The 12481-nt window shown below is 38.2% G+C and overlaps 1 protein-coding gene and 1 pseudogene across 1 annotated transcript in view; both read left to right on the top strand.

Annotated features, from left to right (window-relative positions):
* The window catches only part of LOC148116651 (arf-GAP with GTPase, ANK repeat and PH domain-containing protein 1-like), a 1231127-nt gene that overhangs the window by 332472 nt on the left and 886174 nt on the right, over nucleotides 1-12481 (top strand). The window lies entirely within an intron of this gene.
* Nucleotides 773-9269, top strand: LOC148116653 (uncharacterized; annotated as a pseudogene).

Raw genomic sequence — 12481 nt, forward strand, 5'->3', positions numbered from 1 at the left:
CCTACAGTACAACAGCCATAGTAATGGAAGAACTGGGGATTCAACAGCTGCAGGCCCCTGGAAAATCGACTGGAAAACCGCAATGGAAAATCAGGTTGGAGTTGAAAATCAAGAGCCTGCAAGCAGATGCAAGCAACCTGAAGAATTTGCAGGAGAAAAAGCTGAAGAACAGCAAGATCAAGAAACACCTGATAAAAAATACGGGCTCAGCACAAGAAGAAATGATGAAGCATTGGAAATTGTGAAGCAGCAGATAACAGCAACAGCAAGAAAAATTGAAAGATACAAAGCCAGAATCATCCAGTACAAACAAAATCAATTGTTCCAATCAGACCAAAGACAGTTCTATCAGAGTCTGAATCAGACGGGGGATACGAAAATTGAAAAACCTGAGAAAATGGCAACTACTCAGTTTTGGAAAGACCTGTGGGAAACTGAGAAATGTTACAACAAAAATGCTGGGTGGATCAGAGACTTTGAGACGAAATTCTCCAAGAACAAAATGGACCAACTGAAAATAACTACTGAAATGATAAGCAATAGAATGAAAAAAGTCAAGAACTGGACATCGCCAGGCAATGATCAACTGCATGGCTTTTGGCTCAAATACCTGACCAGCCTGCATGGAAAAATGGCTGAACAATTCAATGAGATGCTGCAAACAGGAAACATCAGTGAATGGTTAACAGCTGGGAGAACCTGTTTGATACAGAAGGATCCAGCAAAAGGGGCAACACCTGCAAATTACAGGCCAATAACATGTCTGCCAACCATGTTCAAGCTGCTGACTGGCATTATAGCTGACAGGATCCAGGAAGCAAATAACATCTTGCCAGTAGAGCAGAAAGGAAACAAGCGAGGGAGCAGAGGCACGAAAGATCAGCTCCTGATCGACAAAATGATTCTAGAGAACTGCAAAAGCCAAAAAACAAATCTGAATACAACTTGGATTGACTACAAGAAAGCATTCGACTCACTATCACACAGCTGGATCATCAAGTGCCTGGATGTCATCGGACTGGTGACATGCACTGGTACTTTCATTGCAAATGTGATGAAGCACTGGAAAACGGAACTGTTTATTGGAAGTGAAAGCTACGGACTGGTCAACATCAAAAGAGGGATTTTCCAGGGTGATTCTTTGTTACCTCTGCTGTTCATCATTACCATGACCCCTCTGTCAACAATTTTACAGAAAACTGGACTTCCAGTTGGCGCCGCCGTCGTCGCTAGACGGTCTCTTCAAGACCACCAGCCCTGCCACACATAAAGAGCTGCCTCTAAAGCTGAGAGGTGGCTTGAAAAACTCCACGATCTTGAAGAATCGGGAGGAGAACCGGCGAGACAAGGTAGAGCCCCCTGCGAAGTCCCCAGACTGTCCTTTTTGCTTCTGGGGAGGAAACAGGGTGATGCTCCCTATCCAGCTCGCCGAGGCTCCGGACTCTGGGGACAACTCTGCATTTAGCAGAGCCAGACGACGCGACCAACGTAACTAGCGAAAGCCAAGAGAATTACCAAAATAAATAAACAGGGTGGAATCTGGACTTGAAATTCAAACTGCAAGTATTTTTATTAGCCATGTGAATGAGTTTAAGAACTGAGAAAGTAAAAGTTTGCTAAAATGGCGTCCGGCTTCAGTGATAGGGAAAGCTGAAAGCGAAAATGGATTTGCCTGAGTGTTTAATACGCTACAAAGTAACTAAAAGTAACAGCGCTGGCCAGAAGAAAAGGGAAAAGTTCTTTTTAAAGTGATTTTTCTGTTCCTTCTCCTCTGAGATTTGACTAAAGCTGGGGAAATCTCTGAAAAGATTCTGTGGTGAAAAGGGAGGGAGGACTTCCTTCTTAGAAAGATTTAGTCTGCGTGACAGAATGGCTTCAAAGCAGACAAAGCCACCTGCTAAAGCTGCAGGGGGGGGGTTCCCCCACTCACAAGCCACAAGAGCAGCCTTTAAATTTGCAGACCCAGAGCCAAGCACAGGAGACTGGCTTTAAAGATTTGAAGGAATTTATTGCTACGGCTCTGTTGAATCAAAATGAAGTTTTGGATCAGAAATTTGAAAAATCTCAACAGGAAATTAAGGAGGCGGTTCAAGAAAAATATGATAAGATGAAGCGTGACATACTGTCAGTTGTGACTGGCTTGTCAGAAGCTGTTGTTCAGATTGATAAAAAAGTGGAAGAAGTAGAATCTAAAATGAAGGAAGCTGATTATAAAATTTGTAATGTTGATAATAAAATGCAAAGGATTGAAAATGAAGTGACAATGATGCAATTTAGATTCATGGAGTTTGCTGTAAGACTGAGAGGAATAAAAGCGAACAATAGAGAGGGTCTGAGAAGGGTTTGTGCTGATGCCCTGGCTGTGATGCTAAAGGTTGACCCTGAGGAGATTTTATGCAAGATTGACAAGGTCTATAGAGTGAATTCTTGGGTGACAAGGCAAAAGCAATTGCCTAGAGATGTGGTGATCTACTTTACAGATAGAAGAATAAGAAATGATATCTTACAAAAGTCTTTTGTTTCTACTATTCAAGTGGATGGAAGAGAGATTGGGATTTACAAAGAGTTGCCACCTAAGATGCTAAGAGACAGAAAGGATTTTGGATTTTTGGTGACTGAATTAAAAAAACAACAAATGCCATTTAGATGGGATGCTCCAGTTGGTATAATATTGAGGTATCAAGGAGAGAGATATCGATTAAATACTGTTGAAAAAGCGGAAGAATTTTATTTCAATGTTTTTAAAACTGGTGCAGCATCACCACGTACATCCTCAGTGTTAGGTATAGTGGAGGGTGAGAAAGAGAAGCAATCTGAACAAGAGCTCAAAGAGCAGCGGAAACAGATGGAGGTGGAGGCAATGGAAACTCAAGGAGCAACAGGGGGCTTTTTAGATGAACCGTTGCTGGATCTTCCTCTAGAGGCTATAGGTGGACCACCTAAAAATACAAGAGAAGTGGCAGCGGATCTCGACCTGATGTTGCACAATGTTAAAGACCAGCGTATAACTCGAGCAGCGTATAAACAAATTTTAGAGAAACAATAACAGCAGAGGTCTAAGCCACCACAAGATAAGCACGGAGTCAATGGTAAAGCACAAAAATCCGAAGCTATGGGAGGAGCTAAGCCGAAAACAACCAGTCTGGAACAGAAACTTCAGCAAATGCTCTTAACGCTTCAGGAGACTACAAATGACAATTAAGTTTTTATCTTGGAATGTAAATGGATTGAATTCACCACAGAAAAGAAGGAAGATATTTCATTATTTGAGACAATTTAATAATGATGTTATTTGCTTACAGGAAACTCATATTAGAACACAAAATCAAAAATATTTGATAAATCCTAGATTAGGAGCACAGTTTATAGCTTCAAATTCAGAGAAAAAGAATGGTGTAGTGATTTATATAAATAAAAGATTGCCAGCAAAAATTTTAGAAGCAGATGACTGTGGAAGATATATAGCAATCGAACTCTCTACAGATAATGGTCCAATTTTAGTGATTGGAATTTATGCTCCTAATCAGCAACAAGAAAATTTTTATAAAATATTGTATTCTAAAATATTACAGTGGGACTTCAGATCTATTTTACTTATGGGAGATTGGAATGGAGTAATAGATCCCCAAAAAGATAAAAAGAGTTTGGCAAAGTCATGTATTAAATTACCACAGATCTTTTTTGATATGAAAGAAGATTTGGAATTGAAAGATATATGGAGAATGCATAACCCAAAAGAATTGGACTTTACTTTTTTTTCAGATAGACATAGATCCTTCTCTAGGATTGATTTTATTCTACTTACGGCTGATTTACTTTTAAAAACAAAGAAAACAAAGATATTTCTGAGGACTTTAACTGACCATAGCCCGGTATGGATAGAAATAGAAATGGGAAAGAATGAGAGAAGATCGTGGAGAGTAAATGAAAACTTGTTTAGATATGAAAAGAATGTAAATGAACTTAAAAAACAAATGAAGGAATTTTTTGAAATGAACTTGAATAAGGGTACCCCTATTGATATTGTTTGGGATGCGAGTAAGACGTATATGCGGGGGGTACTGATCCATATGAACTCTAAACATAAATCAAATAAACAAAGAAAAAGATTAGAATTGGAAGGAGAGATAAAGAAAAAAGAACAGATGCTTATAAAAAATCCAACAGATGAAAAATTACAAGGAATTATAAAACTTTTGAAAGACCAATTTCAAATGCTTACAGCAGAACAAGTAGCAACTAATTTACAATTTGCGAAACATCTGGATGGGGAGGAACAGGCTCAGACTCAACCCGTCCAAGACCGAGTGGCTGTGGCTGCCGGCATCCCGATATAGTCAGCAGGTGCCATCACTGACTATTGGGGGTGAATCCTTGCCCCCCACAGAGAGGGGTCACAATCTGGGTGTCCTCCTGGATGCACGGCTGTCTTTAGAAGAGCATATGACGGCCGTGGCCAGGGGGGCCTTTTATCAGGTTCGCCTGATCCGCCAGTTGCAGCCCTTTCTGGACCGGGACGCCTTGCGCACGGTCACTCATGCCCTTGTCACCTCCCGGCTGGACTATTGTAATGCTCTCTACATGGGGCTCCCCTTGAAGAGCACTCGGAGGCTCCAACTGGTCCAGAATGCGGCCGCGCAGGTGGTTATGGGCGCAACTCGTTGTGCCCGCGTGACACCCCTCCTGCACGAGCTGCACTGGCTCCCAGTGGAGAAGGGCGGTATAGAAATAAAATAATAATAATAATAATAATAATAATAATAATAATAATAATAATAATAATTATTATTATTATTATTATTATTATTATTATTATTATTATTATTATTATTATTATTATTATTATTATACTTTTTGCAACGCTAATAAGCCGGGCAGGTGGTTAGCTTACACACTAAGGAAACAACAGAGTACTCGGACTATTGGCAGTATTGAGTATGGAGGGAAGGAAGTTTTTCAACAAAGATTAATTAATTAAAGAAGCCTTTTTAGATTATTATACTAAATTATATGCCAAAGATGATATACAGAATGAACTTATAAATAAATATCTAGATGAAAGGAGAGTTATGAAAATTTCTAGCGATCAAAAGGAAAGAACGAGTTTACCAATAACAGCTGAGGAGATTATTGCTGCTATTAAACAACTGAAAACAGCTAAAGCTCCAGGAACGGATGGTTTAATTGCAGTGTATTATAAAACTTTACAAGTAGAAATGATTGAACATCTTAAAGATTTATTTTGTAGCATACAACAAGGGGGTAAAATACCCCCTTCATGGAAAGCAGCTTTTGTTTCTTTGATACCGAAAGAGGAAGCAGGTTCTACAAAACCGGAAAATTTTAGACCAATATCTCTCCTGAATACAGATTATAAAATTTTTGCAAAAGTATTAGCCAACAGATTAATACTAGTTATTCAAGAGGTGATTCATTATGATCAAGCAGGATTTATAGAAGGCAGATACATGAAGGACAATGTGAGGCAAATTATAGATTTACTGGAATATCTTGAGAAGAATAAACAGACCTCTGCAGTGCTGGTGTTTTTGTATGCAGAGAAGGCCTTTGATCGAGTGAACTGGAACTTTCTATTAAAGACTTTAAGAAAGATGGACTTTGGGGACCAGTTTGTGCGGGTGGTTTCAGCAATTTATCAAGAGCAAATGGCACAAATTATCATTAATGGAAGCTTAACCACAAACTTCAGTATAGAAAAAGGTACAAGACAAGGTTGTCCATTATTCCCGTTGTTGTTTATTCTAACTCTAGAAGTCTTGTTGAATACAATACGGAACTCGAGCACTTTGAATGGTATAGTTATAAGGCAAGAGGACTACAGAACAAGGGCATTTGCATATGATCTGGTTGTTACCCTAACACAGCCGATGGAATCAATAATTCAGATGAAAGACATTATAGAAGAATATGGTATGGTATCAGGATTTAGACTGAATCAGAAAAAAACCAAGATGATAGTTAAAAATATGACAGTTGATCAAAAGAAAGAACTAGAAAGGAAGGCAGGCTTTAAAATGGTATCAAAGGTGAGATATCTAGGAGTTCAAGTTGCAGATTCAAATATAAAACTGTTCCAAAACAATTATGAGGTGTTGTGGCGAAAGGTACAAAAGGATATGGACATTTGGAAAAAACTGCAGCTGTCTTTACTTGGAAGAATAGCAGCAGTTAAAATGAATGTTCTACCTAGATTTTTATTTTTGTTTCAAATGATTCCGGTGCTTAAAAGTGATAAACAGTTGATGGAATGGCAAAAAGGAGTGAATAAGTTTGTTTAGAATGAGAAAAAGCCAAGAGTGAAATTGAAAATTATGCAAGATGTTCGTGAAAGGGGTGGTCTTAAACTTCCAAACCTGTGACTGTATTATGAAGCAGCAGCGTTGACACAAGCAAGCGACTGGTTTGGAAAGACAAAGACTGGAATATTGAATATAGAGAGTTATGATCTTGAATTTGGTTGGCATGAATATTTATTCTACGAAAATAAAGTGGACAAAGTATTCAACAGCCATATGCTTAGAAACTCCTTGATGAGAGTATGGAAGAAGCACCGGTTCAAATGGGATTATAAAATACCGTTGTGGTTGGATCTTGGTCATATCATATGGAATATAAATATAAAGTCACTCGGGGGGGGGTTATATAAAGAAGCACTTTTTAATGATGGGGGCAGATGGCAACTAAAGACATTGAACACACTGTTGGAAGAAGGGATTAATTTAACTTGGCTACAGTATAATCAACTTCAACTGAGATGGAGAGAAGATCAAAAAACTGGTTTAATATTGCATGAAGAAGAACTGGTTAGACAGATAAAAGAGAAAGGCCCAATGCATATTAAGAAGGTTTATAACGTTTTGTTAGAAAGAGACTCAGAAAATGAGCTGGTTAAAGATTGTATGATAAAATGGGCGCAAAATTTTGCAGAACCAGTTATGATGGAAACGTGGGAAAAAATATGGGTTCAGAATGTTAAATTTACGCAGTCACAGAATTTGAGGGAAAATTTTTATAAAATGTTTTATAGGTGGCATTTAGATCCTAAGAAATTGTCATGCATGTATCCTAATGTTCAACCAAAATGTTGGAGATGTGATTGTTTGGATGCTACATATTACCATATATGGTGGACCTGCAAGAAAGTGACGGCTTTTTGGATAAAAATTTGGTGGGTTATGCAAAATGTTTTGAAGAAAAAACTCCAATTTTCTCCTCAATTGTTTTTATTGGGTATAGTTAAGGGTTTTTCAATGGGTGAAACAAAATTGATATTGTACATGGTGACAGCAGCTAGGTTACTGATTGGTCAATACTGGAAAAGGGATGTTTTGCCTACTATTGAAGAATGGACTTTGAAGGTGGCCAGTTTTGCAGAAATGGCGAAGATATCAGCATACTTAAAAGACCGGACTCAAGAGACTTATGCATGGGAGTGGAAGAAATGGATAGATTATGTGCAGAATAAATACCAAACTAGGAAGTATCAGATAGCTTTTAGTTGAATGTTGTGTAGAAATGTATAGTATATAGGGGGTAGAATAGTTTAATGTTATGTAGAAATGTATAGTACACAGGGGGGAGATTAGAAGGGCGGTAAAGTATGATATAATATGATGTGGATTTGGATTTCACCCTGGGGAAGTCATGGGAGGAGGGGAGGGTTAGGGAGAGTTAGGGAGGGAAAAGGGGGGGGGAATGGGGGAAAAATTTGTATTTGTAAAACTCTTTCAATAAAAAAAAACAATTTTACAGAAAACTAACCTGGGTTATCAAACTGCTAAAAATTCACAGAAAATCTCTCACCTGCTGTACATGGATGACCTGAAGTTATACAGAAAATCAGAAATTGAAATCCAGTCACTGACCAATACAGTTCGAATTTTTAGCACCGACATCAGCATGGAGTTCGGCCTGGACAAATGTGCCACAGTGGCACTGAAGAAAGGGAAGATCGTAGAAAGTGATGGAATTGAAATGCCCAATGGACAAACCAACAAGTGCCACCAACCCAAAGCCTACAAATATCTGGGCATACTGCAGCTGGAAAATATCAAACATGGGCAAGTGAAAAATGTGGTCAGCAAAGAATACACACAAAGGGTCAGGAAACTTCTAAAAAGCAAACTGAATGGAGGTAACACTATCAAGGTTATAAATACCTGGGCCATACCCGTCATCAGATATACTCCTGGGATCGTAAACTGGACACAGGCAGAGCTGGACAGCCTGGATAGGAAAACAAGAAAACCGATGACCATACACTGTGTGCTGCACCCGCGTAGTGATGTCGACAGGCTATATTTGCCCAGAAAAGCAGGCAACAGAGGACTTCTGCAAGTGAAGCAGACAGTCGAAGAAGAGAAGCATGATCTGGCAGATCATGCTTGAAAGACAGTGTTGAACCAGCTCTGCTGGAGGTCAACAAGAGGAAGCTGCTCAAAATGCAGCAAACCAAGACTCAATATAGGAAAACAGCGATGCAAACTCGGGCTGACAGCTGGTGTAACAAAGCACTGCATGGACAGTTCCTTGAGAAGATCCAGGGAAAAGTAGATAAGGAAAAGACCTGGTTATGGCTGACCAACGGAACACTGAAGAAAGAGACAGAAGGCTTGATTCTTGCAGCCCAGGAACAAGCCATCAGAATGAATGTAATCAAAGCCAGAATAGAAAAATCTGCTGATGACCCCAAATGCAGACTTTGCAAAGAAGTGGATGAAACCATTGATCATATACTAAGCGGTTGCAAGACAATAGCTCAGACAGACTACAAACAACGTCATAACACAGTCGCTCAGATGGTCCACTGGAACTTGTGTCACAACTACCATCTGCCTGTAGCAAAGAATTAGTGGGATCATAAGCCTGAAAAAGTGGTCGAAAATGAGCATGCAAAACTACTGTGGGACTTCCGAATACAGACTGACAAAGTTTTGGAACACAATACAACGGATATCATGATTGTAGAGAAGAAAAAAGTGTGGATCATCGACATTGCCATATCTGGTGACAGCAGAATCAACGAGAAACAACTTGAAAAAGTCACCAGATATCAGGACTTGAGAATTGAATTGCAGAGACTCTGGCATAAACTAGTGCAGGTGGTTCCAGTGGTACTCGGCACACTGGGTGCTGTGCCTAAAAATCTAGGCAAGCACTTAAAAACAATTGGCGCTGACAAGATCACTATTGGTCACTTGCTGGGATCTGATACATCACGCAGTCCTAAACGCTTGGGAAGTGTTTGACTAGTGATTTGGGATACGAAATCCAGCATGGTCATCTCGTTTGCTGTGTATACTGTCATAATAATAGTTTAACCAAATTAACATATCTTCCTTATATCACTGATCCTTCCATATATTTCCCTGTTTCTAGCTCCTGTTTTTGTCAGCTAGCCATTGATAAAATAAGTCCCAAGTCAAAAAATATTCAGTTTCTTTCTTTTCCTTAATTGTAAGTGTTAGCTTATTCATTTCTGCACATTCTAATATTTTTCTAATTACATCCTCATCTGTTGGGATCTCTTTACTTTTCCATTGCTGTGCAAATACTATTCTCGCTGCAGTCAGTACATGTAAAATCAGATATACATTCCCTTTGTTATACTTGTCTGGTAAAATGCCCAACAAAAATGTCTCTGGTTTTAAATCTGTATGTTTTATCATTTTTTACAGCCATGCATGTATTTTTGTCCAATACTTTTTCACTTTTTGACATATCATATGATAGTATGAACCAGGTGTCTGATGACATTTCCAACATTTTGCAGATTTATCCTTAAACATCTTTGCTAACCTTGAGGGCAGAAAATGCCATCTATAAAACATTTTATAAAGATTTTCTTTGTATGCAGTAAACATTGTTAATTTATAATTTCTATCCCATAATTTCTGCCATTTATCTAACTCAATTGAATAGCCAAAATTTTTAGCCCATACTATCATTGTCTCTTTTACTTGTTCATCTTCCATCTTAATACTTAACAAATAGCTATCTATTTTCTTTATTAATTTTTCTTCTGGCCCTGTTAATATCTGCTCTAATTCTGTTAATTCTTTATACAAACCGTACATTTTAACATCCTTCTCGTAACTGGATTGTATCTGCATATATGACCACAACTCGTTGTGCCCATGTGACACCCCTCCTGCACGAGCTGCACTGGCTCCCAGTGGTCTTCCGGGTGCGATTCAAGGTGTTGGTTACCACCTTTAAAGCGCTCCATGGCATAGGACCCGGGTACCTTCGAGACCATCTTCTGCCACCAATAGCCTCCCACCGGCCAGTCCGCTCCCACAGAGAGCGTCTCCTCAGGGTGCCATCGGCCAAGTTATGTCGGCTGGCGACACCCAGGGGGAGGGCCTTCTCTGTGGGAGCCCCAGCCCTGTGGAATGAACTGCCCCCAGAAATACGTAAGATCTCCGACCTCTGGGTGTTTCGCTGCGCACTGAAGACCCTGTTGTTCCGCCAGGCCGGGCTATCAACATAATAATTTTAAATTGGGGTATTTTAAATTTCTGGGGTTTTAAATTGAGCCAAATCTATTTAATCATTTTAAATTTTTAATCGTTGTTTTGTCTTGTGTTTTTAAATAGGCTGTACACCGCCATGAGTTCTTCGGGAGAAGGGTGGTATAGAAATAAAATTATTATTATTATTATTATTATTATTATTATTATTATTATTATTATTATTATTATTATTATTATTATTATTATTATTATTATTATTATGTTATCTCAATCTCTTGCTCACTCAGTTCCTGTTTAGTTTTAAGTTCCCCCTTTTCATTTAAAATATCTTTATATCTGGTAACGTTCTCTATATCAATAACATTTGGGTAAATCAGTGCCTCGATTGTGGAGAGCCAGACCGGTATTTTCAAATGTTGTGCTTTAATTTTCTCCCATGCTAATAATAATGCATTCCTAACATAGTGTCTTTGGAAATGTATTTTGTTTCTTCCATACCATAAAAAAGCATGCCAACCTAATTCAAGATCATGTCCCTCCAAGGTCAATAGTCTTTTGTTCCTCAAGCCAATCCATTCCTTTACCCAAGTAAGTATTGAAGCCTGCTAGTACAATTTCATCTCATAGCCCAAAACCACCTCTATTTTTAGAATCTTGCAACATTTTCAAAGTTATCCTTGTTTTTCTGTCTTGCCAAATATATTTTAATATTGTTTTATTTAATTCTTCAAAATATTTTTTCCAGTTTTATTGGTATTGTTTGAAATAAATATAGTAATCTTGGCAAGATATTCATTTTTATAGTGGCTACTCTTCCCATCAATGATAATTGTAGATTTTTCCACTTCTCCAAATCCGTTTTAAATTGTTGCGCCAGTTTATAATAATTATCTTACACACCTTGCTGTTAATTGAATTTCTAAATATTTAACTTTCTTTGACTATCTGTATACCTATTTTCTTCTTTAGTTCTTTTTTCTGTATGTCTGTAACATTTTTAACTATTATTTTGGTTTTTTCTTTATTTTCAGTCCTGCAATTTCACCATATTCTTCTATTTTTCTAATTAGTTTAAGTCCATTTTCTTGTGGGTCTTATAAAGACCAAGTCATCTGTGAATGCATACCTTTAATTTCTATATCCTGTCTAATATTTCCATTTAACACTTCCAATGTCAATATAAGTAGTAAAGGAGATAGTGGATATCCTTGTCTTGTGCTTTTTTTATATTAAAATTCTCTGTCATATCTCCATTTACCATCACCTTTGCCATTTGTTTGGGTTATATTGCGTTTATCATGTAACTAAATCTCTCACCAAAGTCCATAAATTTTAGTTGTCACAGCATAAATTGCCAATTCATGTTGTCAAATGCTTTCTATGCATCTAAGAAGATCAACACCATTTGTTTTCCAGGATGTGCTTCATAATATTCTAACGTATTTAAAATCATTCTCATATTGGATACGAAATGAAATTTTACAAGCTTCCTACAAAAATAAACTTCAAGTGGCAGGGCAGGAGGTTTTAATATTGAAAGAAATTCCCCCCAAAATGCTGAGAACCAGAAAGGACTATGCTTTTTTGGTGGAAGAACTTAGAAATCGCCAGATACAGTACAGATGGGAGGTTCCAGTTGGATTAGTGGTGAATTACTCAGGAGAAAGATATCATCTCAATACAGTTTGGAAGGTAAGAGACTTTTATACAAATGTATTAAAGGTTGGATGCCCACAGTCCCCAGAAGTTAGAAGAAGAAAGGAAGCAGAGGAGACAAGAAAGGGGGAGAAAGAAGAAATGCAGGCACAGGCCCAAGGAGGGGTTTTGATTACTCAAGAAGACTTAATATAACTCTCGGGCACTGTTCAAGCTCCGGTGTTATTGGAAAAAATAGAGGAACCAAAGGATCAGAGACAGACCCGAGCAGCAACTAAGCGCAGAGAAGAATTAAAGGTGCAGCAAATTCAGACGAAAACTCAAGAAAT

The sequence above is a fragment of the Pantherophis guttatus genome, chromosome 1, assembly GCF_059756535.1.
Source record: "Pantherophis guttatus breed Tessera chromosome 1, ASM5975653v1, whole genome shotgun sequence".
Classification (NCBI taxonomy): Eukaryota; Metazoa; Chordata; class Lepidosauria; order Squamata; family Colubridae; genus Pantherophis; species Pantherophis guttatus.